At 39.9% G+C, this 17,455-nt stretch overlaps 1 protein-coding gene across 3 annotated transcripts in view; it reads right to left on the reverse strand.

Moving 5' to 3' along the window:
* dnmbp (dynamin binding protein) overlaps positions 1-12,994 on the reverse strand; it is a 48,698-nt gene extending 35,704 nt beyond the window's left edge. For all 3 annotated transcript variants that reach the window (XM_086303687.1, XM_086303685.1, XM_086303686.1), the window contains exon 1: positions 12,666-12,994. The gene's annotated coding sequence lies outside the window, so the exon portion shown is untranslated. The remainder of the gene's footprint in view (positions 1-12,665) is intronic.
* Between the last annotated feature and the right edge of the window lie 4,461 nt (positions 12,995-17,455).

A 17,455-nucleotide genomic window follows, 5' to 3' on the forward strand; every position in this document is an offset into this window, starting at 1 on the left:
ACTGATGCAAAGCAGCATTGCAGAGTTTACAAGCAAGTTGGCAGTTTAACACTGGCTAATGTGTGATCCAAGTGCAGCGGCTATTTGTGTTGTCATATGCAAATCTGTCAGGTTATAGTTAAAAAGGTTCAGGGCTCCAGTTCCTAGGAAAAAAAGGTTTAAGCCAAAATCAAATATCTTATTAACTTCAGATATTAGAAGCAAGAAAATAAATCTATCCCTCTATCTATCTATGTGTGTGTGTCAATTAGGGCTGCCACAAACGATTATTTTGATAGTCGACTAGTCACCGATTATTTTTGCGATTAGTCGACTAATCAGATCATCATCCATTGGACGTACAGCTTATTGCACCAGCAGCATCTGGTCTTATATAACTACCATTAGCTTACAGCTTGAAGTGTTTGTGCTAACTAAAAATAAAGACAAGATGGTAGTTTATTAATTTTTAATGAAATTTGCAGATTGTTTCGGTGAAGTTTAATAAACTCCTTGCTTTCTAAAATATAACAGGACACCGGAGTATATTCTCCAGCATCTCACACTTCTGATAATCAGCTGTCTGCTTGACAGTTTTAGCTGTGCAAAAACTATACCTTTAATCTCAGCCAAACCGATTTACTCAGGAACAAATAAAATACTGAAAAAAGCCAAACAATAACATTTAAGTTATCTAAGTGACTTATATATATGTTTAACCTGACTAGCGAAAGACGGCGGTGGGTTTGAAAACGATTTGCCGGGAGTCCGGTGTTCTCACGGCTCTAGTTAGCCTTGCCCCCGCCTAGCTAACGAGCTAGTGGGTAACAGACATCTCCGAAAACGTCGGAGCGCTTTTGAAAATATGTGGTGTCTTGATAAACTGAGCAGATATTTGAGGTTTACACAGCTACATTCTCGCCTGAAAATATGTTAAACGTTTATTTTGTGACCCAGAAAGAATAATAAGAGTAAAGTTAAAACTAACTAGCTGCCGCCATTGTTGACAACTGCGCTGGGCTGCGCTATGAATTCTGGGACACAGCTTCTTCTTCTTCGGGGTTTAACGGCAGCTGGCATCCTTGGACATGCAGTGCTGCCATCTTCTGTTTCAGTCCGTTATTACACTCTTAAATCCTGCTACTCATTCCTGCGTCCTTTGTGATCTTACAAAGCTTCAAACGATGCGTCGACTATTAAATTAGTCGTTGACGATTTTAATAGTCGACATAATCGTGACTAGTCGACTAATCGTGGCAGCCCTAGTGTCAATCAATATCAACACAACAGTCCCCAGACATGCAATATTGCAAACTTTAGAGTAGAAAGAGTGAAATACCACGACAACTACTACATTTAACCTTTTTTTATACAGATAGTCCCACTGAGATTCAATGTCTTATTTACAAGAGAATTCTGTTTCAGACACGCATAATAAAATAATAATAAATAAACTGATAAAATCAAACTATTCCAGAAGTGGAAAACTTTGTTGATTGCATAACATGCCTCTAACACCTTAATTAGGCCCAACTTTCAATTTGTCTTATTCCTTTAAACACCTATAAATAAGCAACAGATTTACTAAGGAAACAAAATTACTGTGTGGCAGAAAGCAGTGGAAAATTCTGTAGGCATTCTGACAATGCACACGTTTTTTAATCAAATGCAGCCAGTTCATTTCAGCCATCATCATCAGTGCAGTTCACAAAGATCAGTGCAAAAGCAGGTCACAAATTACTACATCTGATGAGGTTACAAGTAAACAACTCACAATAACAGTACTCAGCTGAATAACTTCAACACAGTTGTAGTTATTACACACAGGTCCACTGTATAAACCTACATATATCTGCCTATTACACCCAACCTGTTGGATGTGTAGAATAAAACCTTAAAACATAATCTGCAGTCAGATCCTGGGCGAGTTTTGGTGAATGAACTTACTGTTGATGTGTCACGTGAATAAATGTGTGAGTTGTTTTAAGTCTTAAAGCATTTGTTAAAGTCAAAGAAAGGAATCTTACTCATAGTCAGCTATGGGCAACTAAAAGGGGGTAAATGAAAGTGATGTTGCAGAGCTCTGTGTGTATGCACTCGTAAATAAAGATGCTGCTAAATACAGACAGAGCAAACACAGAGGCTTTTGTACTTTCTGAAGTTTTCATTATAGACCGCTCTCTGTAGAAAAGTGAACTGAAACCTGAAACATTGCGAACGACTCTGCTCGCTGTAAAAAAGTAACTTTGCTGCTTGTAATATAACCATGGATTAAATGCTTCTTGCATGCGGGAACTATTCTCCATCCCTCCACTTTACTTTCTGCTCTGTTAAAATACCAGAACATTGGAGCGTCCACACAGGTAGCAACCACGAACAGGATAAAAGGTGGACTTGATGACTGCTACATCATCCACTGGTTTCTGAAATTTCGTTCTAAAGCGAGATTAGCATTTTAAAACACATAAGAGCTGTACAAAGTAAACATTGAGGTGGCTTCTAGGTTAAAAAAAACAAAAGTCCAGCAGAAGGCGATTGCTGTGATTGCCATCTCTGGTCCTACTGAAGTCTATGAGAAAACAGGTTACCGTCTCAACCTCTGTAACCACTTTCCTGTTGAGTTTATGGGCTCATTCACACATTTTTGGGTTATATTGAACAAAATATTGAAAATGAGAAAATTATTTCTATTTTTAAAATCTTGGTCGCACCATGTTTTTAACTCGGGTTTTTCCTGAGTTACAAAACCAGATACTCACTGGGTAAAAACTTGTCCGTCACAAGTAAGGAGCCAATGAGCGTAGTTTCAGTCAGACCTGCCTTTCTCGCCACATCCGTTATTATTGTAGCCAACATGGTGATGACAGAAACGCTCATCTCGAGGGTTCAAAACAGGATTTCAGACACCAATAAGCGACGTGGCAGTAGCTACATCCATCTTTTATACTTTCTGTGGAAACTAAAGCAAAGCTTTGATAAAGCACTAACAGCACTGAGCTATCAACCTGTGCTAATCATCATTATTACACAAATAAAATCAATTATATTAATATCAGTATTAGTGTTTTTGATATAATTAGTTAAGAAATATGGAAAACATAACATATATTCCCATATATAATATAAGGCAAAACTTCTTGAAGCTCTCAATTAGGGCTGGGCCATATCATACCGTTCACGGTAATACTGTTATAATGTTGGGCAACGATAATATGGGTAAAACACGCGTGTGCAGTGCCTTTGTTTTCATACACACATGGCAGAAAAAGCATGGCAGCGATGCAGAATGAGAAGGGCGAAAGCGGATCGTTGAATGAAACGGATGAACCAGAATTGGTTTGTAAAAATGCTCCAACTTCAGTGGTGTGGGACTGGTTTGGCTTTCGTCCGTCAGATACACAACAAAGCAGTATTTTTGGTAGAGCATGCTAGCGGGCCGTCGTTATTACCGTGTTTTTTGGAAAATATGGCACACTTTTTCTGAAAATCGACAGTGCCCCTTATAATCCTGTGTGCCTTATGTATGAATTCTGGTTGTGTTTACTGACCTCGAAACGATTTTATGTGGAACACAGCCCTTGAAAATCTGTCAAATGTTTCAGTACGACTTTGCTAAGCTACGAAGCCACACCGCTTGATGGATTGTCGGAGCATTACGACTACCGTAGGCAGGAGCCTCGCGGAGTGATACGTACTGTGCTTCAACATAATTTTACCGTATTGTGTGTGTATAACCTCTTTTTAAATTTTGCGGATATTATACATGGTCATGCTGAGGATATGTCGGCCAATTTCCACTGGAAATGCCTTTTGCTTAAACTGTCAGCAAGGATTTGCATTTGCACTGTTACATTTCTGTATAACTTTAAAGCACATAAAACAGCTGCTTGTTTAAGTGAAAATACATTGATGGGGGTTTTTGCTCCAATAAAGTTGTGGAGTTGTAAAGTATTTTGTCTAGTGTCAATTATATCGTCAGTTATATCGTTATCGCAAATGTTTTCAAATGTATATCGTGATAAATATCTTTGGTCATATCACCCTGCCTCAGTCACAATAAGCCCCAGCTGTAGTATAAAAACACTCCCCAGCCGGCCTGTTTGGTGTCATCTCAGCTAATTACTGCTCATTTTACTCATCAGGCCAGTGTCATATTTTCACCAAAAACAGCAGACCACTCATCCCAACAATGAAAAACACAGAAAGAATGCCAGGATACTCCTTTATTATGTTCCCTCAGTTTCAAATACCAAAACAACAACACATTTAACATGTCTAATAATCAACATGCTGGTCGTTTCTTCCCCCCGACTTTGTAAAAGAATAACGCACTTCAAGATGTCAGTGACTCATCCTGACTCACAACACAGAGAGCTGAGGATTATTTTTCCTGGATCTGAATGAAAGAAAAATAAAACAAGAGTGAAAAAACAAAGTCGCGTCAGGGGGGGGAAAGGCATGTCCGGAGAAAATACATTTCCACCAAAAAGACAGGAGACCTGTGCTGGATGGTAACAGATTACATTTTAACTTTAGAAAATACCCACAACAAAACCCACAGAAAGCTAGAAGCCATCGACACGTGTTCTTTTTATTATGCGTTCATTAATGATATTGACTGTAACGTGTTAGGCGTTAACCCAAAGCAATAAAATGCCTCTTTGTAAAGTACAAGGGCCATTTCACAGAGTGGAAGATCCTCACTGAAGACCTCATCTTTCCATTATGATTTATGAGGTCTTGATAAGCACTTGGACTTGCATTAAAGCTTAATATCAGGTTTATATACATCTTCACAGTAAACACAACAGTACATAATGATTATTTCAGGGAGAATGAAACAGCTTCATTGGGACTAGCGTGTGTCACTTGGCACCGTCCTGTAGAAAGTAACAGGATTACGACAGACAGCTAAGTCAACAGCTGACACACACACACACACACACAGTGTAAACATACACACACTTCACAGCTGACACGTCGCACAATGAACCTACTGTCTGACCTGGGACATGGCCCTGAAACGTCTTCACCTTTTAGTAAACCTTTTAGGTATGTGGCGTTTAGAATAGAGGATGAAGGACGCATGTTTTTATCTGTTCCAGAGGCGCGCTTCCTCCCGGTTATGACTTACTGGGAGAAAAAAATGAGCGTTGGTCGATTTACAACCATCAAGCTAACAACAAGCTCTTAATGAGCTAAACCTCAAAACTCAAGACAAGATTAATGCTGTCTTTTGGATTAAAGCTGTGGCATCCACTCACTAATAAAAACCAGCATTTGCTGTTGTCTAGAGTTCGGAAAAGCCATAACTGAAAATGATTGCATGTTTTTTCATTCTGGAGATCAAACAGTGAGTTGATTGTTCAGGAACCAATCAGCAAAGGAATCACTAATGAGAACAAAACTGTGTAGCTGCAGCTGTTACGCTCCATAACTGCTTTTTAACGACGCGACAGGAGTTCAGCGCGTTCTTACAACTACATCAGTTCATCCGTCTTTGCCACTGCTGCGTGGCATCTCGAGTTTTTCCCTGCACACAGGTATCCTCCAGCTGAAGCAGTGACTCAGTGTGAGACCACAGTGGAGGAAGTGGGATCTGCTGACTGCCTGTATCTTTTATTTGAACGAACTCTGATGCCAACAATAAAGCCGCTGCCTCATTATCTACGTGCCTTCCAGGACAGGGCTTGCACTGACGCGTGACCTCTGTGCCATTCATCCTATTCAGACATATTAAAGTGGCAGGCTGGCACGTGCCTGTGCAACCCACAAACGCACACTAACGCACTGTTAGAATCCTCTGGAGTTGGCTGGGCGTCTTTTCATTGAGTTTGTTTACCGGGGACTCTGGCTGTGCAGCAGTGCAGCGTGCTTCCATCCAGAATGCTGAGTCCAGCGAAACACATTCACCCCGAAACAGCATAATCAAAGCAGGTGGACTGTTCTAGATATTTTAAAAAAGAAATACTGGGACATCTGCTGTCTCGCTTTTGGCCATCTGGTCTTTCAGCACATAGGATGGAGGGAGAGAAAGAGATGGCCTGACAGTTGTCAACACAAGTCATGTGGTTTTATGGCCATGTGTTTATAGAGTGAATGGCTCTCAGGCCTCCTGTGGGGTGATGACATGACCAATTGAGATATCAGTGGAGTTTTATTTTAAACAAACAAAGACCGGAAGCAGAGCGTAAACATGGGATTATTTAGTTTACGATATTATAATGATTGATGGTCTAATCTATGTTATATTCCATGTCTGCTTTATAAAATATCAGTCATAAAAATGTCTGAAAAATTAAAAAAAAATGTCAAAGTACAAAAATATAATGTTTGCTGATTGTTTTTCTAGCAGTCAACTTATGCACATGCATGCATAAAAAGCAGCTCGCATTGCTCTAAACAACAAATAAAAAGGGCACAGAAGAAATAGGAGCGCAGCCTTGCTTTACAATGCATTTCATCCAGATGAGGCAGCACTTCCATGGCCTCAGCCAGCTGCATGTAGAGAACACATCTGGCGAGCTGATTCAAATGACCGCAGATGCCAAATTCTTGTTTAAATATTTGGCGGACCCATGTTGCTCTACTCAGACATGTGAGCAGGCCCCAGTGACTACACAGAGAAAAACGGCAAAAGCATCCAAACCTACTAGACAGCATGTTAACATGCCAACTTTGCATATCAGTACAAACAATTTCTACAGTAGAAAAAAACTCTTCCTTTTACTTCTAATCATACTCAAGTTAAGTGTAAAGGGTGAAGTAATATACAAGGCATCATGTAACGTAAGTATTTTGGACACATAAATACAAGAACAGAATGATAATGGTAACAATATGACAGAGCCAACTAGATTTTCACTAGTCTAATACAGAGGCCTAGATACTGGTTGGCAACCACCGTCAAAAAATGTATATTCCGTGATGCAAGGAGGTATATGCTGTGCACAGAAACATCTTGTAATCTTGCTTTGATCATTAGATCGCAGCGGTCACCATTAGCTTGCACGGAAAGCACCAAAAAAAGCAAACATTATGCCTCACTGTTACCACCAACACATTTCTAAAGGTGCAACTTTTACTTTGAAGGCAAATATTCAAAGATTCCACTTTGAGTCGCACTTTCTCAAGTTTAAATACTGCTCGGCTACTAGTTCACGAGTGTTTGCTGACAAGTCAGTGTTTGCCATGCAAACTACAGGCAGCTGTGGCAACGACTGCTAACGACTGTCAGTAACCTACACCGGCCACTCATGGTTGGTGATTAATCGTTAACAGATGTTTGGAGGGTATCTCCGATACCGACGTAATGTTCAGGAAGAAGAAAGTCACTAAGCTATTTCTGAAAATGTAACAAACTGATTTAAACTGAAAATGCCTTTAAACTATAATTATTGGAATTAACCATCATGGTGTCACCAACTTGTTTTTAGAAAACAAATGTGATTAGATTGAAACTAGTCATTGAGACCTTGAAATAATTAGGGAAGGTGTCTCCCGAGGTATAGAATTAAGTGAGTATGTCATAGGTCCCCCCTGGCCTTTAAAACAAATGCAGGCACTTCTCCACCTCCTGAAGCCATGTCATTATTTTATAGATCTTCTGCAGTTTACTCCTGGAGACCTGTGCATTATGCTGTTTATCTTAAACATATCATATCTGTCTGAGGACTGTAAAATTACAGTATTACGCAAAAATATCCTCTGGTTAGCAAAACATACTGCAATACAAAGCAGCTCTTACTTGCTTTCTTTCCTAACAGTTAACTGGGTCATGGTAAGACAAGCCCATCTATGGTGCTTTTCATATCAGTCATCTTCCACACCTATGTTTTCCAGCAGTGCAGCCAACCCAGTCTTGTTTATAAATCCTCTAGATACCAAAATCTTCTGCAGTCAATTATTTTGGACACAATGACAATTAGTATTTCACTTATTTACTTGATTTCAAATGCCCATTATGGGGCTGGTAAGGTTAAAGCTATGAGGAAAGTTCAAGTAACATTGCAAGTGTTGCTGCTGAATGTAGGGAAAAACCCTGGGTGGAAACACTCTTTTTTGGCTCATCCATAGAGCCAGATCCACCTCCGCCTCCACATTTTCATTGAGTTTGCTTTCCTGCATCTCTGCAGCTTGGCCAGCGCACAAACATTCCACAAGGGAATGCAGTTATTTTTCAGACTCCACTTCATCCTGACTACTTTTTTCTTTCCTCCCATGACTCACTCCACTCACATAGTTGTCCTTCCATTCCTTTCTAAAGCCTACACGTGTTGAATATCAATGGCTTGCATGACACACACACACACACAGGGTGGAACTGTTCGTTTGCATAAACATTTCCACACTGAGCAGCACAGCTCAGACGACTGCACTCAGAGAGCCGAGGCCTCGTTGTCATAGATACAAGAGATGTGTTTGGATGGCAGAGGGTTTTTCCTGAGAGGACCCCAGAGGTACCCGAGGATATGCCGCACCCTTAAAACATGGATGACTCCTAATAGCTTGCATATGAGCTGTTACATAACATGTCTTTCCTCAGGGATCAAACCATGACGTGCCAGCAGAAAAATTATAAATTCATGGAGGGTGAAACCTTTCACATGTTCTCTCCAAACTTTTACACAATTCGGGGTGAACTGAGGACACTGCGAGAGACTTCCAAGATGGCGATTTCTAGCCTTCTTTAACGCGTTTTCCTTACGGGGCTTGATGTTTGTTAATTATATCTTGGGATAACTTTTACTGGGACTGGCCTGGAATCATCTGGGCACAAAACTGAAATACCAGCCTTGTAGGAATTTGGCACAAATTCTGCCAAAAACACTGAAGCGTGAACCACACCTATCTTTAAATCACTGTGCAATGACAAGAAGATATTTGAGAAAAATGAACATGGTTGCATGAAACAGGATGTAAAAGCTCAACAAAGCTAACGATGAGTCATAGAAAGAAAAAGTACAAGATGTAGCTTTACTCAGAAGTAAAGTAAAGGTCTATAATTGTAATGTCTGCCAGCTATCAAACTGAGCAAATCACTCAGTCTTGGTGAAGTTTTGAGTTTCTTTTGTTTAGTCTATCACATTACAAGTAAGAAAAACTTCTGTCAGTCTCTCCGCCTCGGTGACCGTCCCAACTTGTCTGTTAGATTTAAGCTTTTTTGTCAACAATGTGTCTTATTGTGCCAACATAACTGGCTCGTATGAACACGAGCAGGCCTTAATTTACTTAGTTCCCTCTTCCAAAACATGCATGCTTAAGTTCTTCCTTTGGACACTTCACTTTTTTTTTTTTTACCGGTACATCAAGTCCAAAATAACTAACCGTTCTCATCATTAAGCCAACCAAACCAAAACTGTGCTGCCAACAAAGACTGCGAGCGATGCTGTCATTGTTAAGGTGTGGGAAATACCTTGTCTTGGAAGTGATGGAATACTTTGTAATCGGAAGAAAAAATGGAATTCCCCATGCTTTCTTAAGTTACTTTTACTTTTGCTACTTGTCCTTCGGGATACTGTGCAGCAGCTGTTGAGTGCATTTTATTGTTTGTAACAATCATAATAATGTATAACATTTGTGCTGCGTGTAATACAAGCAAACTAAGTCAAACATCTCAGGTTTCTTTGCTGATATAGGATCGTGCTGCCAGTATTAATAATTTAGTGTGCAGGAGGTTTCTGTGCATCCAAAATTGTGACTGGATGGTAAACACAAAAAGAGGGCAAGATAACAGAAACAGATACCTAAAATTTCATTAAAGCTAGTAACTTTTTGATTTCAGTTGGATTACAATGTTTGACAGATGTGTGTCACTGCCAAAGCAGTGCGATTGCTAACCATGAGGGTATAATACAGAAACTGAAGCAAAGACTACAGATACTCTGACTGACTGCCAGTCGATGGTGTGAGTCTACATGTGCACATGACTTTACTACTGTGTTAAAAATGTCAAAGGTGCAAAACCGAAATAACATAACCATTTTTGTTGCTTATGCTCATGCAGATATGGAGCAGAATAAAACCACAAACACCAAAGATGGCGATAAACGAAGATTCAAACATCACCAACCCAGCAGAGCGAATCCATGTTGATAAGTTAGTCTGCACGGTCAAAGTAAATACATACATTGTCCTGCAAGAGACATGCAGAAATAAATGGTGCACAAGAGGGAACTAGTTAATCTATCACTCTACCCATTAACTCACTGTAAAAGCATGCACATCAGGAAATAGACACATTAAAATTGAAAGTACAGTTACGCTCTTGTAAACACTCTTTGCTTTTTCATAAATGTAAATATTCTGTTTGTTAAGCAGTTAGTGGGATGTATATGTACAGAACTGATCTCCAATGACAAACCCACCATGGGGCCCAAAGAGTGTATAAAAGTTGATACAACCTCCGACCCTAAAGTCAATGTGAAAGTGCCAGGAGTGACCAGTTGAGGCGACTCTTCTGGTTGCAAAATGAAGTCAGTTTGTATACAAATCTGTCACGAATCTCCTTATGATCTCAGTAAACACTCTCCTAATGAGTTCATGATCTCAATTACCAATTTAACTCAACATGAGGCTCTATTCGTACATTATGCTGTAGGTTGTAGCTACCCTGTAAAGAACGGGTCATGTCCGTATCAGCACGCAGTGTCTTCAGTTTCTCATCCAGATCCAACTCTTTACTTGTTCACTATTTAGTTGTACACAAAATGCTAAGGAGCCGCTTGCTTAGTTTTTCTTTACTTTCAACTTTCTTCTTCACAAGGGGTCGCCATAGAAGAAGCGCCATGTGTTTTTACACCAGCTTCCCCACCTGATGCAATCTCCAGGAATTAGGTGAATGTGTTAACCATCACACTATTGGGCTCTCTTTATTTCGGTAAGGTTTGTAAAAAAAATGAACAGATTAGCTACGCATTTGCAACAATATTGATACAAACAGTGCCATCCTCAAGTATCACGGGTGCAGATAGGCAGGCACACAGCCCCTCCCCTCACTAGCAGCTGAACACATGAACAATTCACAGCACTAAACAGCTCTTTCTGGGGTACTTCGAAAGGTCAGTAAAGCTCTGTTTCAAAAACACTTGGGTATTTTACTGTAACTTGGCTGTTGCACAGGTTAACACCAGCTGTTTAACCATTAGCAATTACCCAATAGCCACATTAGCCATCTGTTAGTATTATACAAAACTGACTAGCAGCTATGTATAATAATAAAACAATAATGTAAATGTTGGAGACAGGCAGCAATCAAACCTCAACACTCCTACCTATCAGTAACGTCTACAGACAGCATTAATTTACCAAAAACAAAAAATGTTTGTGTTGAAAATATGTTACGTTTCTTTTGAAGTCCAGAAAAATCTACCAGCTAGAATTTAGCATCTAGACAGAAACAGCAGCAGCCTACTTTACCAACTCTATTTGAGTAACGTCAACAAAAAACATGGTGCCAAGTCACAAGAAACACAGCACTACCTCAAACCAGATAAAAAATATTCTCACACTTTACACTTAACGTTACTATATATTATTTTTTCATTACATCAGACAACTAAAAAGTGTGCTATGATGTTACTGGGGGTTTTTTTGTTTACGACCTTAATTTTTTGTTCTCAGTTTACCCTGTTATCATCTTGAAAACAGTACTGAGAATCAAGTGTTTTCCTGTGAAGGAAAGCTTTTGTTACAGAAAAAGCTATTGTTTAGTGGACTATTGTTATTCTGTCTGCAGAGAAAGTGGCAGAGAAAGCTACATGTTCATGGTAAATTACTAGGATGGTAATAAACAATGACCAGATCGGTTTCCTTTTTAAATATAACCCTAAAACACCTCATTTATGTGAAATAACAATATCATATTTTTTGTTAACTTGAAAACTGGTATCATGACTGGTCCACCATATACAGCACTGTTTGTCTCGCGCTCAGATCTGATTATTTCTAAGTTATCAAACTTTTATCCACAAAGATATCTGCAAAGTTACATTATTGCCATTATATACATATCGATAAATGACCAATATCGCTAATCTCGGAAGTATGTGATGTAACATTGAAGATCCCGTGCACTTACGTCAGACCACAATGTCGCCTGCGGTTCTCGTTTTGAGGACATCTGTTTACAAAATCACAATGTGTGTGATGACTTCATTGAAAGATCAAGAAGAAATCCCCCTTCACTTTAACGCTAGTCAAGAGTTGGGGGGTAAATCACTAATGCTATATCCTCTGAGGTGATGGAAACACGGTTGTGTGTGTGTGTGTGTGTGTGTGTGTGGCTGTGTGTGTGTGCTGATCTCGCTCACATGGCATAACAACTGACAGCGACGACCACAGGTGACAGACAGACAGCGGGGGGATTATTTAGTCTGCAGCACCTGTGTTTACTGCCATCACTCATTCAGCTCACGTCAGTAGTCCGCTGGAGTAATAGCTGCGTATTAACACAGGAGGACGTGTCTGCGGACTGTCATGTATGGGGTACACCCCAAAAGTGCCGCTATTAGAGCGCACACTTCAATGAACAAATTGTAAAAGTCTCAGGTCTAGTAGAGAAAAAACTGATGTCGTGGCTATAGACAAAAAAACGCGTATTTCTATGTAACTGAACCCCGGTGCTTATAAACTTCGACTGGCACCGTGTAGCAGTCAACGTTTGACTTTCAATGCGCTTTGCTTACCTTTTGGGACCAGGCCGTTAGATCCACTCAGACTAGATACCCAACTTCTCGAGCCTGGTGATGTGGTGCGGTGTTGGCGGAGTTGCCCTTCTCCACGACACCGCAACTTTTTAACAGCTACGCGTCCCACAGCCTCGGAGCTGTGCGCCGAGTCATTATTTCCTAGAAGAGCTGTGTGGTTTTGTTTGCGAAAGGCATTAAAACATGTTGACACGCAAGAAGCGGTCCGGCTGTGGTCCTCTGCGGGTGTCGATGTAATCAGCTGTCATCACATTAGCCACGAGAAGAGCCGAGCTGCTCTGCGCCTCTCCTCTCCATGCTTACACACTTTCAACGCCACCCACTTTTCCCGAACAGACCCGCGGCTGGCTCGGCTGATGCCTGACTGAAAAGATTTGAGCAACCTGGCTACTTTTACTCTAGCTTTATATGAAGTTTTTCAAAAGTAGTGTTAGAAGAGTATGTATGTGTGCACTGTTATTTATTCAAAAATGAATAGATTAGTATATACGTGATAACTACTGGGGCCTGTTTCAGTGCAGAAGCCCATTAGCTTACGTTATGCTATCGCATACACATCTTGATATTTTTACTCCTAAAATCAGCTAAAGTAGCTTGGCATGACTCATATTTCAAATATTTATAATTTAGCAGCCCCTAGGTTAATCCACTGTATAAAGCAACCTTAGAAACTTGGCTTAAAATGGTGCTTTTAGGCCAAGTTTCTTGTGATTGGTTACTCTTCCAAAACAGAAGGTTTAAACAGTACATGGGTGCAGCTGGTTATTCGCTGTCTTTGACATCATATAGGAGAAAAAAATTGCAGGAAACTCAGTGTTTGAGGAGCCTGAATATTCTAACTTCATGATCCGAAATTTGGGGCCTTTTTATCATTTGCATCCAGTATTGTATTTTATTACTCTCTATATGTCTCTAGATCACTGAAAATTACTTCGACCTGGGCCATTTTTACATATGACACATTATTATTAGACAAGAACAGAGAGCATCCAGTTTTGTTCTGTTTTTTCAGTTATCAGTCAACTGGCTGATTACAGTTTTTCAAATGTAATCCACTAGAGTGGCTCTCTAAATTTTAAAATCTTTAATTCTGTTTAATTTCAGGGTCTTCTTGGACTAGCATAGTCAATATTTTTGTAAACCATGTATCCAAACGTTAGAATTTGCTGCTTAACCTAGTCATTTTAATCAGCTTTAATAATACAGTCACATGTTGCTTGTAGAAGCCCTTTGAGAGACAGAACAAACCCGTTTACAAGCAGGGAATAAATATATACCAATGCTTTCTCGGTTCTTCAGTCTCATTTCACCACAGGTCAGCACTCGTTTGTACTGTGACGTTGACCCAAACCAAAAAAAAAAAGTGTTCACAGCAGTTTTAGGAAGTAACATCATCCCCAAGTTTGGAACTTGTGAGTTTCCGTCTTTCTTTATTTGGTGACCGCACAAGTCATTTGACTGAAATTAATCCTGACTGTTGAGATTTTTTTCTTTAATGTGGTAAGTGTTTTGGGACTAGAAGTAAATGTAAAGAAGAAGAATTTAGTTAAATACAGCTTTCTGACACCCAGCAGGAAGGTGTCACTAGTATCCTCTTATGTGGCTGTCTTCTCAAACTGCAGCTCTTTCATTTGGAGTCATTAGGACGCTGAAATCTTTTTTTAGAGACAGAAAATCATAGTGGCCGCACGAGCAATTATATGTTGGGTAGATCTTTTCGCAGCCATGGTGTTGTGGTGTGAAATCAGTTTTTGCTGCCTCTGCAGTAATAACAGCTTCCTCATATGTGATCTTGTATATGCAGAACAATGGGAGGAAACAGTCAGTTGGATGCTTTAGCTTTGAGCAGAGGACACGGAAAAGGAAAAGATACAGGACCGGACACACTGTCGCCTACATTGAAATGGACTTAAACCAGCATAAACAGAAATGCTTACAGTTTTTGTTTATGCTGGTTTATTAAAAAGCACTATCACTGTGTTGGAACCCCTTTTGTGATCAGCATTGCTTTCATTTTTCATGGCAAAGATTCAACAAAATGTTTTGGAAAATTCTTCAGAGATTTTGGTTCATATTGATGTGATAGCATCACACGGTTGCTGTATGTGTGTCGGCTGCACATCCATGATGTGAATCTCCCATACACCACATCCCAAATGTGCTCTTTTGGCCTGAGATCTGGTGAGTACGCTGAACTCACTTTCTTCTTGCCATATTTTGTTTCTTGTCTTATTCAAGAAACCAGTTTGATCATACAGGAATGGACATCATCATCAACAATACTCAGGTGGACTGTGTTGTTTAAACAATGCTCATTTGGTGCTAATGGATCCAAAGCATACCAGAAAAATATCCCCAACACCATTACACCACTACCAGCAGCCTAAACTGTTGATACAAGACAGGATGGATCCATGCTTCCATGATGTTTACCTCAAGAATCATCACGTCAGACCAACTGTGGTGAGAAAATTTGCATCTTATCCTCATTGTCCTGTTCTTAGCCCACAGGAGTGGATGCCTATAGTTTTCTGCTGCTGTAGGCCATCTGGCCTTCTGCAAACCTTCTTTTGTAATGACTTGTAATTTGAGTTACTGTTGCCTTTCTATCAGGTCAAAGCAGTCTGGCCATAGTCCTCTGACATTAAATTAAATTCAACTTTTTAAAATCCAGTTTTATTTATATAATGCCAAATCCCAACAACAGTTGCCTCAAGGCACTTTATATTGTAAGGTAAAGACCCTATGATAAGACAAAGAAAATGGAGAAAAACAAAGAAAACCCCTATGACCCCCAGGAGCAAGTGCTTTGGTGACAGTGGGAAGAAAAAACTCCCTTTTAACAGGAAGAAACCTCCAGCAGAACCAGGCTCAGGGAGGGGCAGCCATCTGCTGCGACCAGTTGGGGGTGAGCAGATGAAAATAGGACAAAGGCATGCTGTGGAAGAGAGCCAGAGATGAATAATAACTAATAATTTAATGCAGAGAAGTGTATACAGACATAGTGAGTAAAAAAGGTGACTGAAGAAGAAACACTCAATGCATCATGGGAATGCAGCAGCCTACACCTATCGCAGCATAACTAAGGAAGGACAGGGTCACCTGATCCAACCATAACTATATGCAAGCCTAATCTTAAAGAGTGTCTGCCTGCTGAATCCAAACTAGAAGCTGATTCCACAAAAGATGGCCTGAAAGCTGAAGGCTCTGCCTCCCATTGTACTTTTAAACACTCTCGGAACCACAAGTAAGCCTGCAGTCTGAAAGTGAAGAGCTCTAATGGGGTGATACCGTACTATCATGTCATTAAGATAAGATAGCATCTGACTATTCAAGACCTTGTATGTGAGGAACAGGATTTTAAATTAAATTCTGAATTTAACAGGAAGCCAATATGAGAGAAAAGCTTTCTGTCTTTTAATCTCTGTCAGTACTCTGTTAAATCACCTTTCAGCTGGTTGTGCTATCTACATGCATAAATGCACAGAGTTGCTGCCATGTGATTAGCTGATGGATTGACTGTCTCCATCATCCTGACTCATTGAATGTGGATAAATCAGTGTGGGAGATGCCTGGACTGCTGGTGGGCTTCATTGACGCCACATTTAACCAGTCTACACAAGTGCAACCCCACGTGCACGCACACAAATGCATACTACAGCTGGGAACACTCCAGATCATTAACCACTTATGAATCGCCAGCTTTGTTTCTTTTCACAGTAGCCACTTTCATCCAAGGGCAAAATGTGGGTCTATTGTTGTCTTTCAATATTTTCCTGCCAGTTAAGCGTCACTACAATGGTTTGTGTGAAGAGAATACACTGGCTGTCACACAATCATCCGATTGTGTTGCCTCTGAGAAACATGAGCTATGGTGGTTGACTGGCCAAAAGAAAAGTTATTGTAGTTACCAGACTGATCCCTGAACTGATGGCAGTAAGGATGAATTAATGACTATTATGATTCAATTTTACCATAACAAAAGCTTTAATGTCACATGATAACGTCACATGATAATCTCAAGCAGGCAATAGTCATTTTTTGACTTCAGGATTATTGTGCAGTCGTGTGATGCCAGCACCATTTCATTTTTCTCTCTTCAGAAAATAAAAAGGGGAAATATCTGTTTTTTATTAAAACAATTAAAACAACACTCTTATTGAAGTTGGGTGATGAAATTTAACACATCAACTAAATCTACAAAGAACAGAAGAGATCAGAAGTTAAACACAAAGAAACACACGGATATGTGCGATTCTCTGTGCATTATCACTTACAAAATTTGTTGCTGAATTACAGTAATCTACTGTTTTTACTTTGTATTTAACTATTTATGGATTTCCTCATGTGTTTCTGTGGAAAGTCGGGGTCATAAATTCACAGAATGCCTGGTGAAGTACGCTTTCCCTCTTTCCTGTTTGTCAGAGAGAGGCTGTTGTGCTTGTTATGGAAATGACACAGAAAGGCAGATATCTGGAGCAGATAGATACACACACACACACACACACACACACACACACACACACACACACACACACACACACACACACACACACACACACACACACACACACTGAAAAGGTCAATTGTTAACAGCAAAAAAGAATTGAAGGTGAATTTTAGGCCCGCATAATAGATCCAGAGAAGCTGTCGAACCATAAATCATACATAGTTTCACTTTAGTTTCAACCTGCCTGAGGGAAACCTGTTGAAAGAGCAGGTTTGAGACTCCAGTTTGAAAAACACGTTTAGAGGTTTGTTCTCTGGTC

Source organism: Aulonocara sp. 'chitande type north' Nkhata Bay, linkage group LG8, assembly GCF_057382095.1.
Source record: "Aulonocara sp. 'chitande type north' Nkhata Bay isolate Kocher_YH1m ecotype deep benthic linkage group LG8, A_spYH_male_GT1.1, whole genome shotgun sequence".
NCBI lineage: Eukaryota > Metazoa > Chordata > Actinopteri > Cichliformes > Cichlidae > Aulonocara > Aulonocara sp. 'chitande type north' Nkhata Bay.